The 14783-nt window shown below is 41.7% G+C and overlaps 1 long non-coding RNA gene across 1 annotated transcript in view; it reads left to right on the top strand.

Annotated features, from left to right (window-relative positions):
• Positions 1-11051, top strand: part of LOC138763073 (uncharacterized) — a 28406-nt gene extending 17355 nt beyond the window's left edge. The window contains exon 4 of the long non-coding RNA XR_011357314.1: positions 9797-11051. This is a non-coding gene — a long non-coding RNA (uncharacterized lncRNA). The remainder of the gene's footprint in view (positions 1-9796) is intronic.
• The last annotated feature ends 3732 nt before the right edge of the window (positions 11052-14783 follow it).

The raw sequence follows: 14783 nt of genomic DNA on the forward strand, positions 1-14783 counted from the left end.
ACAGGAGACTTTCCTTAGTTTCTCATGTGGTAACAATCACCTTCAGTTTTCTCACAAGGGAGTTTCTCCTAGTCACTACCATGAAGTTCACCCCTCTGAAGCCCTCTTCGGGTTTGCATCAGGTGACCCTCTGTCACACGAAGTCTCCTCTGCCAAAATCCTGCCTTGGGTTATACCAAGTGACTTTTTTCTCGAAAGGGGACTGGAGAAGCACCGGTCAGACACACACACTCTGGGAATCAGAGTGTGAAATCTGTTGTCAGAACAGGAGTGCTGGCACCCCCACAAAGAGAGTAGCTCAGCTTCTGCCTTTCAGCTGGAGCTGCTGGGGGAACACACTGACAGTTCATTCCTCAGTGCGCTGGATGGTTTAACTGCCACATCACGTCTTCAGCACTTTTGATTGGAGGAGAGGGGCGGACGGCAGCAGGCACACTCTCAGTGAGTCCATTGGTTTCAGTGCGTTGCTCTCATGCTCCACACAGCTGTTTACTCTTCCAGCTCGCTGCTCCAGCGCTCCACACAGCGCGCGCTCCTTTCTACTTCTGCACAGTCAGTTCTGTCCCTGGTCAGAAATAAAACTGTCCATGGTCCATAAAAGGCTCCTCCTGGCCCATCTTGAACCCTTTTATTTCTGGATCCTGTCTGATGACTTCTGCCAGTGGTTCAATAGTTAATATAAACAATGCTGGGGGCAGTGGGCAATCCTGCCTAATGGACCTAACCAACAGGAACACTGGAATAATTTGTAATAATTTTAGCTTGGTAAAGCGTTTTAATCCAATTAATAAATGGTTGTCCAAATCCAAATTCCTCCAGTACTTTGAACAGGAAGTCCCACTCCAGTCTGTCAAAGGCATTTTCCACATCTAGAGCTATGGCTCTGCCTGGGTCCACCCCTGACTGTGCCAGATGCACTATATTGAGTAATTTACATATGTTTTCTGCTGATTGCCTCTTTTGTACAAATCAATCTTGGTCTGGATTTGTTGACTTCAGTAAATATTGTGCTAATCTATTGGCCAATGCTTTTGTTATAATTTTCAATAATTAAATGGGCCTATAGGAGGAGGGATTCAGGATCATCATAATAATTGCTGTTGAGAAAGACTCCAGGAGGATTATGTCTCCACCAGATGATCCACCACCATTAAGCATTAAGAAATCTTTGGACTCTTTATAAAATTTGGCAGGGAACCCATCCTCCTCCTGGTGATTTGTTAGTCTGCAGTGCTTACTCAATCTCCTCTCTAGAGAAGGGAGCACTCAGCCCTTCTCTTTCATCCTGATCCAAATTTGGTAACTCCAATTTAATGAAATCCCCCACTGATTCTGATTTATGCAATTCCTTATAAAACTTGTAAATTTTTCATTTATCTCCTTTGGTTTATATGAAATCTTGTCTCCCCCGTTTGGATCGCATTAATTGTTCTTGAGACCTCTTGCCAAGACAAGGCTTTATGGGCCCTTTCCCCCAGCTCATAATACTGTTGTCTCGATCTTAAAATCATCTTTTCTATCTTATACGTTTGCATTGATTGTATTGTATTTGAGCTTTTTGTTCATCAAATTCCTGTATTTTTCCTCAGAACCCAATCTTTGATAATCTTTTTCCAACTGGGATATTTCCTGTTCAAAGTTGTTAACCTCTTTCATATGGCCCTTTTTTAATACCTTTGGTATATCCAATTATCTGGCATCTTAAATAAGCATTTAATGTGTCCAATAATAGGAAACTATTGGTAGTAGAGGGGCAGTTTGTCTCACAGAATCTATCTATCTGAACTCTAATAAAGCTACAAAATGCCAACAGCAATGAGATAAGGCACCATCTGTATGCCATGGCCAGCTTATCTGACATTATGATGGACAAAGTCAAGGGTGAATAGTCAGACAGTATCCGAGCCTTGTATTCAGTCTCCACTATCCTACCCTCAAAATGGGCTGATGCCAAAAATAAATCAATTCTGGTGTAGGAATCGTGTCATCTCAAATAAAAGGAGTAATCCCTCTCTCTTGGATTCTGCCTTCTCCAGACATCTATTAAATTTAGTTCTTTCATAAAGGCCAGGGTAGATTTAGCTGCTATGACCCTTGTTACTTTCCTTACTGACTAGTCCAAGACCAGATCCAGACAAAAGTTAAAATCCCCTCCAATCAAAACATTTTTACACACTTCTGTTACCTTCAGAAATGTTTAAATTGTTCATCATTGAAATTCAGGGCATATATATTCATAAGTGTCCATGGTTCAGAGTATATTTGATAGTGGATCATTACAAATCTCCCAGCTGGGTCAGTCACCACATCCAGATCACCACTGGAATATTTTTCCCTATGAGGATAGCAGCTGCCCTGGCTCTGGAATTGAATAAGGTCATCACCATCTGGCCCATCCACCCCCTTTTTAACTTTCTGTGTTCCTGATTTGTGAGGTGGGTCTCCTGTATAAATGTCATATCCACCTGCATTTTTTAGGTGTGCCAAGACACTTTCTCTTTATCTTACCATTTAGCCCATTTATGTTGAAACTTACACATTTAATTGTCTCATCTGTTACCCCAGAGCCTTTCCATTATTTTCCTCCCCTTCCTTTTTTTCCCCTGATATTTATCTTCCATCCATCCTATTATCCATGGGTCTCTGACGCAGAGAATAAAACCTTGAAATAAAACCTAAACAAACTGAAAAAGCAAAACCAACAAATCAAAGAAAAAAACAATAAATACCCCCAGATACCCCTCCCACTTCTCTTCCTCCCCTTCCTTTCCCAAGAAAACTGATGCCAACTCACCTATTATTATGGAGGGTGCCTATTGTGCCCATCTACCTCTTCCTCTGTTTCTCCCCCCCTTCTCAGTGCTCCTTATATTATTGCTTTATTTAATTTTAATATTCATGTTTTTCACAATACAACAATAAAACATTCCCTTCAATATTCTTATCATTTACAATATGTACAACCCATTATTCCATTTATTTCTTCCCCATTTATATTTACATTTAATCCCGAGAGGATGGCAAGTTTTTAACATAACTCATTTCCTCCCTGGAGTTCGTGAGGATTTTTTTCAGGGTGAAGGAGGGTGAACTCTATCCCCTTTTACTTTAATTTTTTTTTAACTGGGTCAAATTCCTTTCTTCAACTTAATAACACCACACTAATATACGAAAAAAAAAGGACTATTTTACTCTCATGTTCTGTTGCCACCCCCCCCCCCCCCTTTCCTTCACTCCCCTTGCCGTTGCCCATAAAATTCACTCCTTATCCTGGTAGCAAAAGAGCTTGACCAGGGCAGAGCCTGATCTTTGATCTGGGTCTGGGCACAGGGGGATGGGGGAGTCATGAGAGACCAGTCGGCTCTTTCTACTTTTTAAAGAATTCCACTGGATCTCACCTCTCTGCACCCTCCTTTACCTCCATTATCTTTATATTGTTTCTCTATAATTCTCTAAGGAGCCCATTTTTTCCCATATTTTTCTCTTTCTCTCCCTCCTTTCCAGTCTCTCTTTCACTCGATCAATTCTCTCCTCTTTTGGTTAAATTAACCAGCCTTTGCACCACTCCCTCTGCCCTCGTATCCCTCTGCCTTTCTTTTCTCACAGTACTTCCTTTCTTTCTCCTATTCTTCTTCTGTTTCTTCTTCCTCATTGTCGAAAGTTGTCACCTCCTGACATCTTCTTTCTTCACCAGGCCCCTAAGCCTTCTAGGTTGCACTGCTCCCACTGCCTTCCAGACCCAATGCCTTGTCTGTCTGACGCCATTTCAGCTGCGATCTCCTCCCAGCCCTCGCGTGGATCCTCCTTACCAGGTAGGTGCCTATTCCCTCTGGTGGTCCGCAGCTTCCCTTCCATCACCGTCCTCCACAGGCCCCAGTCATTACTGCCATCATTGGGCCTCCGCCACTTCACTCCATGTGCCCGCGAGTGCTCTCATCACCTCAGTCATGGCCCTCCCTTGGCCCCCTCCCAGCTCAACCCCTTCAGGGCCATCCACCCTCATTCTTCTGGGCAAGTCTTCCTCCCGTGGGGTGGTCCAGGGCTCCGCAGTCACTGCTACTGCCTTCGACATTCTTGTAGCCCCAAGGTCGGCCTCTCCACCACGTGGTGAGCCTTTTCCTCCTTCCAGTCTTTCCTGGTTTGCTATCTTCATTCTCTTTCCTATCTTTTATTTTCTTCTCAATCTTTATTTTCATATTTCCTGGTTATCTTCTGTCTTTTTGTTTTTTTTTCCTCAGGGATCTTCCTCTATCTGTTTTTTTATTATCTTTTTTCCGGGGAGTCTCATATCTCCTTACAACCTCTCCGCCACCATCTTGGGTCTCAGAAATAGCCAATTTGAAAATTCGTGGGAGACACAAATTGAGAGGATAATACTGGGAGAAAGACAAAAATTTAGAAAAATTAATTTAAAAGCTCCTGTGAAGCACTTTGGGCCTGTCGGCTGTTCCAAAGGCCATAAGTCTATGGAAGTACAAGTTGAAGGTGCTGAACAAGCTTATATGCTAGAGCATGTTGAAGTTAAAAAAGAAGTAGTGCTGGATCTTCTTAAAAACATTCAGGTTGATAAGTACCCAGAACTAGATGAGATACACCTCAGGTTACTACAGGAAGTAAGGGAAGAGAATTCTGGGGCAATGGCAATAATCTTTGTATTGTCCTTTAATGCAGGGGAGGTACAGGAGGATTGGAGAATGGCAAATGCTGTACCCCTATTTAAAAAAGGTAATAGGGAGAATCCTGGGAATTATAGACCTGTGGGTTTTACATCAGTGATAGGGAAACTATTAGAGAGGATTCTTGGGGACAGGATTTATGAGCTTTTAGAGAAGTAGAGTCTTCTCAGCGATAGCATGGCTTTGTGAGGGGTAGATCATGCCTCACAAGCCCAATTGAATTTTTTGAGAAAGTAATGAAAGATATTGATGAAAGTAGGATGGTAGATGTGGTGAAAGTTATGAGCATGGAATCCATGGAACCTTAGCCACATGGATTCAGAATTGGCTTGCCTGCAGAAAGCAGAGGGTAGATGGAATGTATTCTGTGTGGCGATCAGTGACTAGTGGAGTTCCACGGGGATCTGTTCTGGGACCCTCCCTACTGTTTGTGTCTTTTTAGAAAAGACTTGGATGAAGAAGTAGAGGAATGGGTCAGCAAGTTTGCAGATGGCACAAAGATTGGAGTGTTGTAAATAATGCAGAAAGTTATCAGAGGTGACAACAGAATATGAACAGGATGCAGAGTTGTGTGGAGAAGTGGTCGATGGGGTTCAATCTGGATAAGTGTGAAGTGCCTCATTTTGGAAAGTCAAACTTAAAGGCTGAATAGATGGTTAATGATAAGATTCTTAGCAATGTGGAAGAAAAGAGGAACTTTGGAGTCCAAATCCATAGATCCCTCAATCATACAGGTTGATAGAGTTGTTAAGAAGGCTGGTCTTCATTAGTTGGGGGATTGAGTTCAAGAATCATGAGGTAATGTTGTAGCATTTGTAATATTGTACTCAATTTTGGTTACCTCAATACAGGAAGGATGTGGAAGCTCTGGAGAGCCTACAGAGGAGATTTACCAGGATGCTGCCTGTCTTATGAGGCAAGATTGGAGTGAAGAAGGATGAGGGGGTGACTTGATTGAGGTATAAGACATTGGTGAGACCAATTTTGGAGTATTGTATGCAGTTTTGGTCACGTAACGTATGAAAGATATCAATATGATGGAAAGAGTGCAGACAAGACTTACTAGGATGTTTCCCGGACTTGAGGAATTAAGTTACCGGGACATGTTAAACTGGTTAGGGCTTTATTTCCTGGAACATAGAAGAATAAGGGGAGATTTTAAAGAGGTATCTAAAATTATGAGGGGGTAGACAGAATAAATATAGGTAGGCCTTTTCTATTGAGGGTAGGTGAGATGCAAACCAGAAGGCATGGGTTAAGGGTGAAAGGGGAAAAGTTTAGGGGGAGTGTGATGAGGGAACTCCTTCACACAGAGAGTGGTGGGAGTGTGGAGCAAGCTGCTGGCTGAAGTGATGAATGCAGGCACAATTTTTAACATTTAAGAAAATTTTGGACAGGTATATGAATGGGAGAGGTATGGAGGGCTATGGACTGGGTGCAGGTCAGTGGATCTAGGCAGAAAATGGTTCCGCACTGTGGTGGTACACCACCGGCCTACTGCAGGGGGCAACCTCTGTACCTGCAGGAGTGTAAGGGGACAGGGCAACACTTGGCTGGCTGTCAATCAGTCGGCCTGAATGGATCAAGCCCCACCTGCTCGGATGTCAATCACCCTCCATGCCGGCCTCCCAAGGCCTCACTCAGAGTTGCTGCGGCCACAGCCAGCCTGGCTCTGTGGAAGTCTTTGTGGATTAAAGCCTGTTGTACAGTCTTTACCTTGTGTGTGTCTGATTCTGGCTAACAGCATACCACACACAGAGACTAGAAGGGGCGAAGAGATCTGTTTCTGTGCTGTAATGTTCTATGATTCTAATAGCTACAGGATAGACTGCAAATTCATTTCTGTGTAAAATGTGAGGTTTTCCGCTTTCACAGAAAGACAAAGAAACATGGATAGGAAGAAACTGAAGGATGTAGAAGAGAAAAAGAATAAATGGCTAAATATAGCAATGCAGGTTTCTAAAGCCATAAAATGAAAGCAAAGCATGAGAGGCCTTTAAAATTACAAAGGGTAGATGAAGAAAAGAAAATGTGGTGAAGACCAAAACTCAGAGTCATAAATGAAATAATAGATCACACAGTGAATTCAGAAGATCAGGGAATTTACTACCATTCAGGACAATTAAACCAAAGGCATCAGTCCATATAAGGGGAAACTAAATAATTACATGAGGGGAAAAGGCACAAAGAACGTGTAGGCAGAGTTAGATAGCCGGGTAAGTTATTCCTGTGCTGTGGGATCTGTCATATTCCTGGTGCACAAAATGAGTTCCCAGATACAGCAAAGTTCTGCAGCATCCCATTAAATAATAAATGAAGTTGTTACAGAATTTAAACATGAGCCGGGAATCTTAATATGGAAAGCACAAAGCTAATGCAGGCCATCGAAAGCACGTGTAACAAGTGTTCCAGGCAGTACAAGATGCAAGCATGGAATGGTACATAAATTTGAGTTTATGAAAGGTGAAGAATAAGGTAGCCATGTGCCTAGCAGATTATCTCGAATTGATTGTAATAATGGCATAACCAGAAGTTGAACTGAAACTAGCCTAGATATCAATGGAGACCAAAGTAGATAGTCTTTATGACAGAGATGATCTAAGAATTGCAATTGATTTGAAACCAGTTATCAAGGCTATAAACAGTCAGGTTCAAGCAAGAACAACAGGGGAAGATGGGATGGATTCAAGGTTAAGATACCACTTTTCTTTTCCCAGTGTGTAACTAGAAGAGACTAAGGCATGACTAGGATGGAATATTGAACAATTTTAAAACCTACCACATTGACCAAACATTTGGTCTATATTTCCTCATGTGCCTTGACATTGGGTTTTGCTTGACAGCATTCTTGTGAAATGCTGTACAATAGTTTGATATGTTAAGGACATATGATAAATGGAAGCTGGATTGTAGTATTGACAGGACAATGTGGAAAAAAGCTTCTAAATTTAACTCAAACAGTGCCTGACCAGGAGCGTTTGATGAGACATCATAGAGATAGTTTTTCATTTTCATGAGCTTTTTTCCTCTATAATTCCTCTATATAAATGTTCCTACCTATATTTATTGCCCATACATTAACTCATGTCCCATAGGCTAGGTTATGATGACCATGGCTAGTTCCACAACATAAATATCTAAAGCTAGAGGCATTGGTTTCTTCAGCCAGCTCAGATACCACAGAAAATGAATAGAACCAGGTTATCCTTCACCTCAAAGGATTGCCTAAATTAGTATTCACCAGAGAAAAGAACTTTGATCAGGATGAGTTCAAAATAGAACAGGATTGTGTGCTGGATGATGTTGAGATTAAGAAAAGGATGCATTGGACCTACTTAAAAATCCCTGGGGCCAGAAATGATATACCCAGGTTGCTGTGGGAAGGGAGGGAAGAGATAATTGGGGTAGTGGCTATGATCTTTGAGTCCTCCTTGGCCACAGGGGAGGTGCTGGAAGATTGGAGAACGGCAAATGTGGTTGCCTTGTTTAAAAAAGGTAATAGGGAGAATCTTGGGAATTACAGACCGGTGAGTCTTACATTAGTGGTGTGCAAACTAATGGAGAGGATTCTTAAGAATTTATGAGCATTTGGAGAAGTACAGTCTACTTAAGGATAGTCAGCATGGCTTTGTGAAGGATAGATTGTGCCTCATGAACCCAATTAAATTTTTTGAGGAGATAGCAAAAGAAGTGATGAAAGTAGGGTGGTAGATGTGGTCTATATGGATTTTAGTAAGGCTTGTTCAGAAAGTCATGAGGCATGGGATCCACTGACTGGGTTGTGTGGATTAAAAATTGGCTTGCAGGTAGAAACCAGGTAGAGGACAGAATGTATTCTGCCTGAAGGTCAGTGACTAGTGGAGTACACTAAGGATCTGTTCTGGGACCCCAGCTCTTTGTGATATTTATAAATGACCGAGCTGAAGAAGAGGAAGGATGGGTCAGTAAGTTTGGAGGTGATACAAAGGTTGAATGAGTTGTGAATGGTGCTGAAGGTTGTTGTAGGTTACAAAGGATATAGACAGGATGCAGAGTTTGGCAGAAACGTGACAGATGGAGTTCAATCTGGATAGGTATGAGGTGATGCATTTTGGAAGGTCAAACCTAAAGGCTGAGTACAGGGTTAATGGTCTCATACTTAACAGTGTGGAGGAACAGAGGGATCTTGGGGTCCAAATCCATACATCTCTCAAGGTTGCCACTCCGGATGATAGGATTGTTAAGAAGGCCTATGGAATGTTGGGTTTCATTAATGGGGAAATGAGTTCGAGAGGTCATGTTGGAACTCTATAAATCTCTGGTGAGATCAGACTTAAAGTACTGTGTTCAGTCTGGTCACTTCATTATAGAAAGGATGTGGAAGCTATGGAGAGGGAAGAGAGGAGATTTACCAGGAAGTTACCTGGATTGGAAAATAAGTGTTATGAGGCAAGGTTATCAGACCTGACTGGGACTTTTCTCTTTGGAGCGCAGAAGGATGAAAGGTAACTTAATAGAGGTCTACAAGATGAGAGGCAGTGCCTGTTTCCCAGAGCAGGAATAACAAACACCAGGGGTCATTTCCACAAAGTGAAGGGAGGGAAGTTTAGGGGAGACATCAGGGTTAAGTTTTTTTTACACAGAGAGTTGTGGATGTCTGGAATGTTTTGCCAGGTATGGTGGTGGAGGCAGAAACATAGGGGGATTTAAGAGACTCCTAGGCAGGCACATGGACTGAAGAAAAATAGAGGGTTATGGGGTAGGAAGGATTTAGTATTTTTCTACGGTAAGGATATATAGATCAGCACAACATTGAGGGCCGAAGAGCCCATACTGTGCTGTGATGTTCTATGATCTATGTTTGAGTGGAATAATTTAGAATTTATAACACAAAAACAGAAGATTTGGCCTAATTGATCTATGGTAGTTTGAGCCTTTTCCTCCCCTGTTTCCATTCAAACTATCAGCATATCTTATACTTTCTTTCTCCCTCATGTGTTTATCTTAAAAATATCGCGTGATCGCTGCAACGGCCCTGTGAGTACCAAGTTCCATATTCAGTAGTGTTGACTCTTTACTCATCTCTCTCCTTCCCACCCAGAATGTAAAATCTTAATATGCGATTTCCTTTTCTACTGCAGAATTGCAATGAACAGAGATGATGTCACATGGAAGAACACCCACGTTAGACCACCAGGGCACCAGAGTTTATTAACTGTTTGCTTCCATTGCCTCTTCATCCCTCAAAGTGCCAGAGACTTAGGATTTATCCAGAGATTATATTTTGATTTCAAATCATGGTTTATGTTAAATTTGCTTTTGTAACTGATGCCTGTGATAATATTACCAATGCTTCAACCTTTTACAAGTTTGGTGACCTTGGGTGTTCAGTGGAATCTAGATGTTCCTCACTGTGGTCCTATCATTTGGAGCAAAGTTGAACTCTGACATTGCAAATTAATCTCATTCTCACAGCCATTGTGTCATTGGACCTGAGGTTAAAGGAAACAATCAAGAATTAATTGAAGATATCCCATTCCTGATTGCTATCCAGATAGCACTGTTAGAAATTTAGAGTGTGTGTGTGTGTGTGTGTGTGTGTGTGTGTGTGTGTGTATGTGTTGGTGTGTGAGTGCATGTGTGTGGGTACGAGGGGGTGTGTGTGCGCACGCACGCGTGCAATTTCTGTTCCTGTTTCAATTTCTGTGTAAGGGTTATACCCATGGTTATGTCTGAGTGTATGAAGATCTGCTTGTGAATTAAAGATGGTAAATGTTTATAAAGTCTGAGGAGTGAGGATGGTGTAAAGGGAATTGTAATCAATGGTGAATTCAGTTTCCAACAACAACCCCAAATAGCTTTTTAACAGAGAAACCACATCAAGGTTGGCATCCAACAATTTCAGTATAAAGCACATATGTTCACTAAGGGGGTCTGATAGATAGTTTGAAGATGTCTATCCTTCCTCTCTTCACCAAAGCAGATAGTGAGAGCTGGAACAGAATTAACCTCAAGTAGACAAAATGGAACCAAGAATATCCCAGCTATAAATTGACTAAGAGAAAGAAGAGAACTTGAATTTTTGGGAGTAATTTGAATTGTATCTTTCTTTCCCACACATCCCCCTTCCATCCCCACTTCCTCATTTTCACAAACTACTTGAGTTTAATTTCCTTTGATGTGCTCTTTGGGTTTGGGGAAATTCGTAAGTTGCCTTCATTTTCTGCCCTGTTTCCAGTCCTTGTGCCACTGAGTGCTTGTTTTTAGGTTCCTGTAAATTTTCCCTGATGTTAGCAGAGTGAAGAGGGCATGGCCTGGGTGGTGGGGGTCTTTGAGGATAGAGGCTGTTTTTTAATACACTGCCTCTTGTAGATGTCCTTGATCCAATGAAGTCTGTTGCCTGTGATGTCACAACCCTCTGGAGTTTATTCTTGTCCTGAGAGTTGGCGCCTCCATACCAGACAGTGATACCACCAGCCAGAATGCTCTCCACGGTACACCTGTAGAAGTTTACGAGAGTCTTCAGTGACATACCAAACCGCCTCAGACACCTCACAAAGTATAGCCGCTCTCAAGCCTTCTTTGTGATTGCATCAACGTGGAGGCTCCAGGGCAGATCCTCAGAGATGTTGACACCCAAGAATTTGAAGTTCTTGACCCTCTTCTCTACTGAGCCCTCAATCTCAATCCCCGGCCCTGCTCGCCCTCAGCAGGTGGTGGATTCTTTGATTCCCTAGGGGAATACTTGATATTTGCGCATGAGCACACACTCATCCACGCAGGTCTTGATGAAGTCAGTGACACCTTTTACATATTCAGTCAAATCTATGGATGAGTTCTTGAATACATTCCAGTCCACCGATTCAAAGCAGTCCTGCAGATACTCCTCCACCTCCCTCAACCATACCTTCGCCGTCTTCACCACTGGTGCTGTGGTCTTCAGTCTTTGCTGCTTGTTCGCCGGGAGCAGAAGTCCAGCCAGGTAATCAGTCGTGCTGAAGTGCAGTTGTGATATGGCTTGGTATATGTTTTTCGTGGTGGTGTAGCAGTGGTCAAGTGTATTGGTTCCCCTGGTCTCACATATGACATATGTCAGAGACTTCTTCAGGGTTGGTCTGATTAAAGTCTCCCACAATTTTACAAGAAATTACATGAGCCCCTTATGTCAGCTATATTTTTCATAGGAGTGGGGGAACCCAATCTCTCTATTTGCCCCACCACACACCCAGTCTTGAACAATCCCCAAGTGCAACAGTGCAATTGAGATTTTAATTTCCTGAATCATTCTCTGGAATTGGATTAAGTCCCAGTGCTATGCTCCTCAATTCTATTTACCTGCCTTTACTCCATATTCTATATAGTGATCATGTTAGATAATCAAGAATAATCAGTCTAATTCTTGAAAGATTAAATTCTTCTTCTACATTTACAGTGTTTCTGAGAAAAAGAATTCATGATTTCCACTATTCTTATGTGCAGAACTGCATGCTGATTTTGCTCCTAAACAGCTTAGGTCCAATTTTAACGAGTTATGTTCCCTTGTCCTGAACTCCCACATTAGAGGACATCATTATTCCACACCTATCCTATCAAATATCTTAAATAATTTTAACCAGCTTAATCAGAAAACCCCTGAATATTCTAAATGCAAGTGTACACAGCATTTAGGAAAACTGTCCTCATAATTCAATTTTTTTGAAAGTGTTATCATTGTGTAGTACCCCAAGGTTTTCGCATGCTGTTTTTCCATGGTGAGCATCTAAATTTCTAATCTAACTTGTATTTAACAAAATAAATCATTCTGAGGTGCTTCACCAAAGCGTTATCAAATAAAATCTGGATCCAAGCCACCAAAGGACAGATTAGTAAAAGCTTGTTCAAAGAGTAGGTTTCAAGGAGCATCTTGAAGGAGAAAAGGGAGGCCAAAATGTTTAATTCTAGAGTCAGAATTTATTGTCATGAACATGTCATAAAATTCATTGTTTTGTGGCTCCTTTACAGTGCAAACATTTCTATAAACCATATTTCAAAATAAATTAAAATTGTGCAAGAAAAAAAAGCCAAAGTGAGATAGTGTCTTGTGGTCCATTGATGATTCAGGAATCTGATGGCAGAGGGGAAGAAGCTGTCCATTTGTGTTTTGCTTCAGGCTCCTGTACCTTTTTCCTGAAGATATCAGTGAAGAGGGCATGACCTAGGTAGTGAAGGTCTTTGAGGAGAGAGACTGCATTCTTAAGACACCTCCTCTTGTAGATGTCCTTGATGGAGTGAAGACTGGTGCCCATGAAGTAGTAGGCCAAGTTAAAAACACTATGGTTTTCCTACCCTGAGCATTGGCACCTCTATACCAGACAGCGATGCAACCAGACAGAATGCTCTCCATGGTACATCATAGGAATTTACGAGAGAGTTCAGTGACATACCGAATGTCTTCAAACTCCTCACAAAGAATACTCTCTGTCAAACCTTCTTCGTGATTGCGTCGACAAGGAGGCTCCAAGCCAGACTCTCAGAGATGTTGACACCCAGGGATTTGAAGTTCTTGACCCTCTCTACTGCTGATCCCTCGATGAGAACTGGTTCACGTTCTTCTGATTTCCTCCTGAAGTCCACAATCATCTCCTTGGTTTTGCTAACATTGAGTCCAAGGTTGTTGTTGTGACACCACTCAAAGAGCTGATCCATCACCCTCCTGTATCCTTCCTCATTGCTATCTTTGATTCTGCTGACAATTCTAGATCTAAAGATTCTAGATTCTTGATTTAATGGTCTGACATCTGAAGGCATGGCCAGCACCTAAAACCATTTCTGATGAAGGGTCTTCAACCTGAAACATTAACTCTGTTTCTATTCCCTCAGATTCAGTCTGATCTGCTGAGCATTTCCAGCAGTTTCTGTTTTAATCAAATGCTGGGGTCCATCAGAGGCAAGAAAGGGAGTAATGTAAATATCTTAGATGGTTATGGGCTAAGGACATGACAGAGAGAGGGGTTTGAAAAAATATTTTTTTTTAAATTGAGAACTGCTGTATTGGGCAAATATCAGGAAGGTGATGGACTTCCTGAAGATATGGGAAGATAGTTTTGGATGATCTCAGTCTGTTTCAGCTTTAGCTCCAAGTTTGTGGCAGGGATCAAAGGCAGTAGTTTCCTGTCTTGCGATTACTTACTTCAAGAATATTTCTGCTCCTCCATAAATGGATGTGGGGCAAAGAATTTGACATTTAAGGCAGTGGATAAATAGGAGGAGGTGGTAGAGCTGAGCAGCAATAACATGTAGCTGGAAACTGAACATTTAGATGATGTTATGAAAGGGCTACATTTGGATGGGTAATGTGAGGTGACTGAGGTTGATACTGGATATAATGCAATGAAAATTGGAAGACAAGCCATTGTCATAGTTCTGACGAGATAAATATGAATGGAATCTATCCAACTCAAAAGCAGGGGAATGCATTAGATGGAGATGTTGTGGTCAACCATTTCAAAAGCTTCAACTGGGATCAGTTCCAATAGAAATTTTAGGGAAGGTGGACAGGATTTGGCAGGTAACCAGCACGTTCAATGAATTTGGAGAAGAAAGAGTGATTGAAACCGAGGTGATTATTTATGAAGGCAAAATGTCAAAGTTTTTTTAGGAAAATATTGTTGATGGCAGATTTGAAGGAGAATGGGATAGTATCTAAGGACAGCAAAATATTAACAATATCAGTTAACATGGGAGGGAAGAGGCGAGATTTAAAGTTTGTCATTTAATTGGAATAGGAATGAGGGAATCGCAGGTGGTTCCTATGAACAAGATGAACTCGGGGGGGAAAAACCTAAAAGGACATTAGAGAGAAATTGAAGAAAGATGTCAGCCCAGGCAGGAACTCCTCACACAATACAGTTCAAACCATTTTACCAGAAGGCAATCAGAAGCTTGGGTGTTTTTTTTCCTTCACTGTCCAAGACCACTGAGGCCAATTATGACTTCCTCAATTTCATTTGTGATGACTTAATTAACTCAGCACTGATTGAGAATCACAAGGAATACTTTGACTGTAGGACTCAGTCCCACACCAGAAACTACATTCTCAGAGGATGACAGAAAATAATTTGAATACAAAAGTAACTGTGTACAGAAGGT

This window comes from Narcine bancroftii, chromosome 1, assembly GCF_036971445.1.
Source record: "Narcine bancroftii isolate sNarBan1 chromosome 1, sNarBan1.hap1, whole genome shotgun sequence".
Classification (NCBI taxonomy): Eukaryota; Metazoa; Chordata; class Chondrichthyes; order Torpediniformes; family Narcinidae; genus Narcine; species Narcine bancroftii.